This window comes from Hoplias malabaricus, chromosome 7, assembly GCF_029633855.1.
Source record: "Hoplias malabaricus isolate fHopMal1 chromosome 7, fHopMal1.hap1, whole genome shotgun sequence".
In the NCBI taxonomy this organism is placed as follows: Eukaryota; Metazoa; Chordata; class Actinopteri; order Characiformes; family Erythrinidae; genus Hoplias; species Hoplias malabaricus.
Window position 1 is genome coordinate 4,646,932 of NC_089806.1, and position 10,229 is coordinate 4,657,160.

Here is a 10,229-nt window from a genome sequence, read left to right on the forward strand (position 1 = left end):
TTTTCCTCCTGCACTCTTGAAACGAGGGCCTCGTTGCAGTGCTGCCAATCCTAAAAGTTTAGTTTGCACTTTCCGCTCCATTCGCTGCCCTCCGCTCGGTAGTCGTGGCCGAGTGGTTAAGGCGATGGACTTGAAATCCATTAGGGTCTCCCTGCGCAGGTTCGAATCCTGCTGACTACGTGTGGGTCTTTTAGCGTTTGCTGGCAGCACGGCCGTGCCTGCTTCCGACTGGCTCTCACCGATGTCCGACGCAGTCTTAACTTGAGCCTGAATGCAAGGAAGATAGTCTTGGTTGCATCAAGTAGTGACACGTGCTCCGAGCTGTCAGGATGGCCCCGACTTCGTGAGTCATGAGTGTGGCAAACAGGGGCACTTTGCGAGGGATTGTAAGGCGGCAAAGTGCCCGGACTGCTGACGGGCCCCGATGGGTTGCGTGTGCGTGGGTCAGCCTGAGCAGTCGCAACAGCGTGCCATGAGGGAGAGGCAGCTGGTGGACAAGGTGAAGAGACGAGACAGAGGGAACAGGAGGAGGTGGAAAGGGAGGTAGAGGAGGAGGTTCCTGCTAAGAGGGGCCCGGCCGTAGAGGGCAGAGAGGTGCCCACAAAGCGGAGCCAAGAAAACAGACAGGAGACTGAGACTGACAATGTTTTGCATGGACAGGACGAGAGATAGGACGAAGAGTGGTCCCCTCTGGCAATGTCATGGGGGGAGCAAATGGACGTGGACCAGGACAGTGTAAGGACTGACCCAGACATGACAAATCAGGGGTCGTCGCCTGAACCCGAGGAGGAGGCTCGAGGGGCTGTGGAACACAACCCAGGGACGGCGGGCTCTGAAATCTCGACCTAACCTGGCAAGGGCTGGGGAGAGGAGAGATGTTGGACAAAAAGGGGGGGAGGGTTTAGACTCGTCAAGGAGAGTACGTCCAGTGGATGTACTGCTGCATAAACATGTTCTGGGGGGTAAAATTGACAGCGTAAAAGGAATGCGACCTGGAATGTAGTGTTGTAGTGTGATTTTGCTTAATTAAATAAGGTGTGTAAGGTAAGGGTGTGAATAAAATATAGCTGGATGTATGTGGGGTAAATGTGGGTGAATGTGCTGGGGTATGTGCTTGTGTGGGTGTGTATATAGTGTTATTTACATATGGGAATATGTATGTATGGGATTAATGAAATGGCTTTGTGGAGTTCAACGTTTGGGGCATGTTCATTGTGTGTGTATGTATATATGTATTTGAGTGTTGATATATGAATATGAATGTGTGTATGTATATATATGTGTGTGTATACATATATGTAGGTATATATATATATATATATATATATATATATATATATGTATATAATAATGTATATGCTTAAGTATGTATAGGAAGAGTGGTTTTAGTAGTGTTGGTTTTGTTTAGTGGGAATGTTTTGGGAGTGTTTTTCGGGTTTTCTATGGGGTAGGGGTGGGTGGGCTTCCTGATTTCTCTCTTTGTGTTTACTTTGGGGGAGAGTGTTTTCTCTCTGTCCTTACTTAGTATTCTTGTGTTTGTTTATTTCAAGGATTTGGTTGGTTTCTGTGTATGATGATTTTTGTGGTTTGATGGATTTTGTGGATGTGGACTTTTGTGTTGGGTTTATTTTTTGATTGATGTTTGATGGATACTGTTTTTGGTTGAATTTTATGTTTTGTATATTATTGTCTGGATTAATAAAGAGAGAAAAAAAAGAATATCTCGTCTGATCTCGGAAACGAAGCAGAGTTGGGCCTAGTTAGTACTTGGATGGGAGACTGCCTGGGAATACTAGATGCTGTAAGCTTTTTAGCTTAGGCTCCTATTATAAAGACAGTAGCCACAGTCATTTAAACACAAGAGAAGAAGAAAACTTAAAAAAAAAACAAAAAAAAAAACTGGAAAGCCAATCATTTTCATTTGAGGTGTCAGGCGTTCTACTGTTTACAGGCAGCTCTAAAACAAGTATTATTCTTAGAAGAGTCTTTAGAAATAGTCTTCTACAGCCAGCAGTGATCGCTTACGGCCATACCACTCTTAGAAAGCCAGAGGCGCATGCGCGGCGTTTTTTAAGAGTGTGTGTTATCGGTGTCGAAGGTTTTTGAGATTTAACATGCTCAAATTGATTTTTGTTAAGATTTTTCGGTGGTTTTCATTTTTTTAACGTTTTTTTTATTTATTTCCCTGAGGGGTTTTGGTGGACTGAAAGCGAGTTTTTCTTTAGTTTAGTTCACGCCGCGCGGGAGTGCGACGGTGGAATGAGGAAGGGGAAAGCCGGAGCCTCGGCGGCGGCGGAAGCTGGAGCCTGGGCGGTGGCGGACGCGAGAGTTGAGAGTGTGGCAAGTGCAAGAGCAGCGGCGGTGAAGGGAGCGGGAGCGAGAGCGGCGTCGGAGAGGGAGAAGGAGACTGCAGAGAGAGAGGTGGAGAGATCGGCAGGAGAAAGAGGAGCGGGTCGCGGGAGTAAAGCGGCGGAGAAAGAGAAGAGAAGGGAGGAAAGTGGAGAAAGTGAACGGAATGAGAGAGGAATGGAGGTGAGGAGAGGAGAAGAGAGTGGGGTGAAAGCGGTAACGGGAGCTAGAGAAGGAAGAAGGAAGGAGGATGTGGATATATCCAGCGACGACGGGATGGAGTATGTGGAGTGTGGGGATGAATATTTCGAGGATGATTTCATTGATTTTATTAATGATAGTTTTGATGAGGAAGAGCAGAAGATGATGAGGGAATTAATAGAGAGGATGAGGAGCAAAAAGGTGAGGTTTGCGGGGGAGACCTCGGAAGCCTGCAGGAGAGCTGGACTGGGGAAAGAGAAAATGAGGGGGGAGAGCAAGGAGGAGAGTTTGCGGGAGAAGGGGGTGCCCAAAGACTCTGTAAAAGGAACGGGGGTTCGGGCTCCAATGGGTGGAGATAGAGGGACTGAGGGTGTGGAAAGGAAGCGGAGGGGAGAGAATGCGGTGGGGAAACAGGTGGCTGCAGTTCCGGAACTCTTGTCGGATGGACTGGTGGCAAGGGGTGTCGCTGCTACAGCGGGGAGTGGTGAACGCCGCCTGAGCCGGGACTCCGGGAGAACTGTGGTGGGGGGGAGTGTCTTTGGGGTGCCGATGAAGGCGAAATTTAAGTCAAATCCCAGGTCGGAGAGTCAGCCTGGGGTTTTAAATAAAGAAATAATGTCTGAGTCCCTGTGTGCAGAAACCGCCGCCCTGAGTGCTGGTGCTGCCTCTTCTGTGCGGCGCGAGGGAGCAGCGATGACGATGGGCCCACAGGCACATTCGGAAGCGGTACGGCCGGGGAAGAAGGTGGTGCAGGCTTCCAGCAACCAGAGTGTACCAGTGGCGGGTACAACGGTCGGGGCCCAAGTAGGTGGTGGGCATGCGAAGGGGGGTGGCACGCGGCCTGGTGAGACCGTGGATCCTGGCTCTGAGGAGGAGTGGAGGGCAATGCTACGGAGGGCGGCAACGGCAGCACGAGAGGCGGCCATGGCTGGGCCCTCTGGGGTTGCAGAGGAGCTTGAGGGAACATCAAGGCAAGAGTCAGGGCCACGGTTCACACGTGAGGCCATGGTAGCACTGGAGGTCGCAGACCCGAAAAAGGTGTCCCTGATTGACATTATTAAGGCTGTAGAGGGTCTGTTGGGAGCGGGGAGTCTGTTGGCACTCCGTCCCAAGAAGTTGGGCGAGTTCGAGCTCACGCTGGACTCGGAGGCCGCTGCAGAGAAGCTGGAGGATGGTCTAAAGATCGGGGACACAGTGTATACCGTGCGCAGAATGCTGCCTCTGCCGGCCTATGTACCCGATGAGGACATTATGGCGAAGCTGAGGGTATGGGGCGTGACTATCCTGCGGCCGATCCAGAGGCGGTATTTTCCGGGCACGATGGTGGCGGATGGGACAAGTTTCGTGAAGGTAAGATTTCCACCGAGTCTGCCGTCCCTATCATACAGCGTGAGATTCGAGACTCTGGAGGGGCCACAGTACTTCAGGGTGCGCCATGATCGCCAGCAAAAGTTATGTCGCCAGTGCATGAGACCGGGTCATGTCATGAGGCAGTGCCCCGACTTCGTGTGCCGTGAGTGTGGCGAACAGGGGCACTTTGCAAGGGAGTGTAAGGCGGCAAAGTGCCCGGACTGCCGAAGGGCCCCGATGGGTTGCGTGTGCGTGGGTCAGCCGGAGCAGTCGCAACAGCGTGTCGTGAGGGAGAGGCAGCAGGTGGACAGGGTGGAAAAGAGACAGAGGGAACAGGAGGAGATGGAAAGAGAGGTTGAGGAGGAAGCCCCGGTCAAAAGGGGCCCTGAAGCGGAGGGCAGAGAGGAGCAAACAGAGTGGTCACGAGAACGAGCCACAGACGAAGACTGAGACTGGCAATGTGGTGCACGAACAGGACGTGAGACAGGACGATCAGTGGTCCCCTCTGACAATGTCATGGGGGGAGCAAATGGATGTGGACCAGGACAGTGTAAGGACTGACCCAGACGTGACAAATCAGGGGCCGTCATCTGAACCCGAGGAGGAGGCTCGAGGGGCTGTGGAGGTGTTGAAAGGAACAACCCAGGGAAGGTGGGCCCTGAGACCTCGACCTAACCTGGCAAGGGAGAGGAGAGACGTTAGACAAAAAGGGGGGGAGGGGATGGACGGTACTCTTGCATAAAATAATTACAGGGGGGAAGATTGAGAATGTGACTGGTAAAGTATAAATTGAATAGTGGTTAATTTATTGTGTATGTGTTATGATATATAGAAATAATGGTATAGGTGGGGGAGATAGAAATCTGTCTTTTCCAAGATGGCCCTAAATTTAGTTTCTCTTAATGCCAGGGGCCTTACGTCCCTGGATAAATTACGTAGAGTTTTGGCCATGTTGTCATATGCTTGCAAGAAACAGGATGGGAGGGAGTGCATGAAGGGATAGTTAAAATGGAATGGGATGGGGAGGTGTTTGTGAGTGCAAGTCAGGGAGGGTTGGAGAGGGGGGTGGCCATTCTTGCTTGGAGGGGTGCGTATGAGCGAGCAAGAATGGTCTTCCAATTAAATATGGGAAAATGTATAGGGGTGGAATGTATATTGATTGATTATGTTTTTTTGTTGGTGTGTTTGCATGCCCCCAACGAGCAGAGGGAGAAGGCGACTTTCTTCCATGCCCTCAACAAGAAGCTGCGGGGATGGAAGAGGGTGCTCGTTGTGGGGGATTTTAATACTGTGCAGGGGAGAGTGGACCTGGCTGAGGGGATGCGCTTCGGGTCGGACGTGGGCAGAGACGCACTCCAGGCCATGATGCGGGACAAAGATCCCATGGACGTGGGCAGAGACGCACTCCAGGCCATGATGCGGGACAAAGATCTCATGGACGTGTGGAGAGAAAGGAATGAGGGTGAGAGAGTCTTCTCCCAAAAACAGTGGGTGGAAGGCTCTCTCAAACAAAGCCGTTTAGATCTGGCACTCTGCAATAGGAGATGGAGTCACATGGTAACATCTGTGAAATATGTGGAAACATCTGTGAGTGACCATTCCTTTCTCTCCATAGTAATGGTAACATCGGAGGTTGAGAGGGGACCTGGGGTGTGGGCTTTGAACACGTCCTTCCTTGAAGACCCGCTTTATAGGTTGGCAGTGGGGGACATCATCCGAGGGCAGGTCGGCGCTCCCCTTTATTATGATGAGGTAAGGTTATGTTGGGATAATATAAAACATGATATAAAAATGTATTCAAGAAAATATGGGGGTATGATGAAGTATTGGAGGGAGGGGGAGGAAAGAAAGGTAAGAAGGGAATTAGAGAAATTGAGGGCGGGAGGGGAGGTAGAATAGGATAAAATAATATTATTAGAACATAAATTAGAAATGATAGAGGAGAAGAAGTGGAGAGGAGCATGGGTAAGGAGTCGGGCGCAGAAGGAGATAGAGGGCGAGAGATGTACTGCCTTCTTCTTCAATTTAGAGAGGAGAAGGCAGTCATCTGCAGCCCTGGGGGAGGTAAGGAGGAGTGATGGAGGACAGGTAAGAGGGATAAATAATATATTAAAAGAGGTGGAGTATTATAAAAATATGTTTAAGAGTAGGGGTTGTAATAATAGTGAGGTAGGGTATATGTTGGGCCATGTCTCTGCGGCGGTGCCGCAGGACTGCCTGGAGGTATGTGATGCGATCATCTCTGAGGATGAGGTACGGGAGGCCATCTCGGCCCTGAGGACTGGAAAGAGTCCGGGGTGGGATGGGCTCCCATCTGAGTTGTACAAAGCCTTTAGTGATATCCTAGTGCCAATTTTGGCGGCTTTGTACAGCTCCACCTTCAGAGATGGGGAGATGTGTCCCTCAATGAAGTTGGGGATTGTTAGTGTATAAGAAGGGGGACAGGGCATCTCCTAACAACTACAGGCCCATCACCCTACTGAATTCAGATTATAAGATCCTGGCCAAGATTTTGGCCAGGAGATTAATGTATACCCTGCCTCATATTGTCCGCACCACGCAGGCGTATGCGGTGCCGGGGAGGGACGTGCTGGACACTGTCTTAAGCATTCGCCACATCACTGAGCTCCTCCAAAAGAGGGGTTTAGAAGGCTACTTGTTGAGTCTTGATGTGGAGAAGGCTTGTGACAGTGTTGAGCACGGGTATCTGCGGGGGGTCCTGGGGGCCTTTGGGTTCGGATCCGGTTTTAGAAAGTGGATTGACATGCTCTACACGGGAGTACAGTGTAAGATTAAGTGTAATGGCTTCCTCACTCGGGCCATCGGGGTGTGCAGGTCGGTCAGGCAGGGGTGCCCCCTGTCGGCTGCTCTGTTGACCCTGGTGGTCGAGCCCCTAGGGTTGGCGGTGATGGCGTGTAGGGGAATCGAGGGAGTACCGAGAGGCGACAGCTGCACCTTCAGCAAGGTGTTTCAGTATGCCGACGACACGACCATGATCGTGAGGAACGCAGAGAGTGTTGTTGCAGTTCTGGAGCTCATGGGTCGTTTTGGTACAGCATCAGGGGCTTGGATTAACACCACCAAATCTAAGCTACTACGTTTAGGATCCGCTCCCTCCTTGGATGGCATGGTCACAGTCAAGGAGGTGGAGGATCACGTCCGAATTTTGGGCATAAACGTAGGAAGGGACAGCGTCAGGGCTGATCAGCTGAGGTGGGAGGAAGTGCACAACGAGATGGACAGAAGGTTGTGCTTCTGGAAGACAAAGGCCCTCTTCTTGAGGGGGAGAGTGTTGGTTCTCAACGCTCTCTTCCTCTCGAAGTTGTGGTATGTCTTGGCGGTCCTGCCGATGCCTGTGTGGGTGTACGGCAGACTGAAGGCAAGTGTCAACGCTTTCCTGTGGGATGGAAGGACCCCACGGGTGATGTATGACACTGTCATCGGACCGTTGGAGGAAGGGGGACTGGGACTGCTGGATCCCTTGGCCCGGATGAAGGCGCTAAGGGTGAAAGTGGTCCGGAGGTTCCTGGACCAGTCTGTTGCTGCGAATTGGAAGGACGTCATGCGGGAGCACCTCGATGGGGTGGGGGGGTTTGGCCTGGGCACGAGCGCTCTTTGGACGGTTCCGAGGGCCTCGTGGCTGCAGAACATTCCTCCCTTCTTCAGAGAGGTGTTCCAGGCATGGAGAAAGATCCTGCCCAGACTGGTCTGGGAACCTGGAGGGAGGAGGGAAGTTTTGGACCAGCCGGTCTTCCAGAACCCGGCGGTCCGGATGGATGCTGTGCTACCTGCTATGGTTGAGTGCGGGGCTGCGCCAGTTGCGCGGCTTTCTGTATGAAGTCGTACCGGGTTTTGTCCCATTGCAGGTGGTGATCGACGCTGTCCATGAAGTTGACGAAGGGGTGCCGGTGGCCACACTGCGCAGGCAGTACGAGCATCTCATCACTGCGCTGCCTGGGCAGTGGAGGGCTGAGGCAGGACGGGGAGGAAGACAGGGAGATCCGGTCAGCCACACAAAGGTCCTCTTTTCGGGAGGGACTGGAGTTTGGCCAGACCACGTTAAAGGATCTCTATGTCTTTTTCAGGAGTATCGCCTTCGTCAAGCCAATGACGGGCCCTTATTGGAGCTCGCTGTATGGCTCTGACGTGGCCGAGCGGTTGTGGAAGTGTCGGGGGCTGAAGGGTGCCCCGGCCTCTCGGGAACAACTCGATTTCCTGATTCGGCATCATGCGATCTTCACCGAGCGCCGGATCCGCCAGATCCGGGGCGAGGGGGAGGCCACGTGTGGCGTGTGTCAGCAGGACCACGAGGGTGTAGTACATCTCTTCGTCGCCTGTCCGGGCCTCGGGGGTCTCTTGGGACGCCTCCGGGGGTTGCTGTGCCTGCTGTTGGGGCGGACTGTGTGGCAGGACCTTTTGGGGGTGATGGGCTGGGAGGCCCTGGTCCTCTTTGGGACGCAGGGGAGGGTCACGTCTCCCCACATCTACACCATCGAGCTCATGCTGTCCGAGGCTAGATGGGCAGCGTGGGCTGGAAAGGAACCGGGTACGTTCTGTGGGCGCGGCGGTGGAGGCATGGCCCATATTTAAAAGTAATGTGGTTAAAAGAGTTAGGACTCTGGGATTACTGCAGTCTGGGTCGGCAGGGATATAACTTCCTCGGGCTCTTCGGAGGGGATAACCCATGCGTGGGTGTCTCTGAAGGAGAGCTCGTCGTCGACCTGGACAGTAGGGATCCCACATGAGTGGGTATAAATAATGAATGAGGGTAAAGTATATTTTGTGTTGTGTGTATGTATATATAGGTATGTAGAATAGGATAAAATAATATTATTAGAACATAAATTAGAAATGATAGAGGAGAAGAAGTGGAGAGGAGCATGGGTAAGGAGTCGGGCGCAGAAGGAGATAGAGGGCGAGAGATGTACTGCCTTCTTCTTCAATTTAGAGAGGAGAAGGCAGTCATCTGCAGCCCTGGGGGAGGTAAGGAGGAGTGATGGAGGACAGGTAAGAGGGATAAATAATATATTAAAAGAGGTGGAGTATTATAAAAATATGTTTAAGAGTAGGGGTTGTAATAATAGTGAGGTAGGGTATATGTTGGGCCATGTCTCTGCGGCGGTGCCGCAGGACTGCCTGGAGGTATGTGATGCGATCATCTCTGAGGATGAGGTACGGGAGGCCATCTCGGCCCTGAGGACTGGAAAGAGTCCGGGGTGGGATGGGCTCCCATCTGAGTTGTACAAAGCCTTTAGTGATATCCTAGTGCCAATTTTGGCGGCTTTGTACAGCTCCACCTTCAGAGATGGGGAGATGTGTCCCTCAATGAAGTTGGGGATTGTTAGTGTATAAGAAGGGGGACAGGGCATCTCCTAACAACTACAGGCCCATCACCCTACTGAATTCAGATTATAAGATCCTGGCCAAGATTTTGGCCAGGAGATTAATGTATACCCTGCCTCATATTGTCCGCACCACGCAGGCGTATGCGGTGCCGGGGAGGGACGTGCTGGACACTGTCTTAAGCATTCGCCACATCACTGAGCTCCTCCAAAAGAGGGGTTTAGAAGGCTACTTGTTGAGTCTTGATGTGGAGAAGGCTTGTGACAGTGTTGAGCACGGGTATCTGCGGGGGGTCCTGGGGGCCTTTGGGTTCGGATCCGGTTTTAGAAAGTGGATTGACATGCTCTACACGGGAGTACAGTGTAAGATTAAGTGTAATGGCTTCCTCACTCGGGCCATCGGGGTGTGCAGGTCGGTCAGGCAGGGGTGCCCCCTGTCGGCTGCTCTGTTGACCCTGGTGGTCGAGCCCCTAGGGTTGGCGGTGATGGCGTGTAGGGGAATCGAGGGAGTACCGAGAGGCGACAGCTGCACCTTCAGCAAGGTGTTTCAGTATGCCGACGACACGACCATGATCGTGAGGAACGCAGAGAGTGTTGTTGCAGTTCTGGAGCTCATGGGTCGTTTTGGTACAGCATCAGGGGCTTGGATTAACACCACCAAATCTAAGCTACTACGTTTAGGATCCGCTCCCTCCTTGGATGGCATGGTCACAGTCAAGGAGGTGGAGGATCACGTCCGAATTTTGGGCATAAACGTAGGAAGGGACAGCGTCAGGGCTGATCAGCTGAGGTGGGAGGAAGTGCACAACGAGATGGACAGAAGGTTGTGCTTCTGGAAGACAAAGGCCCTCTTCTTGAGGGGGAGAGTGTTGGTTCTCAACGCTCTCTTCCTCTCGAAGTTGTGGTATGTCTTGGCGGTCCTGCCGATGCCTGTGTGGGTGTACGGCAGACTGAAGGCAAGTGTCAACGCTTTCCTGTGGGATGGAA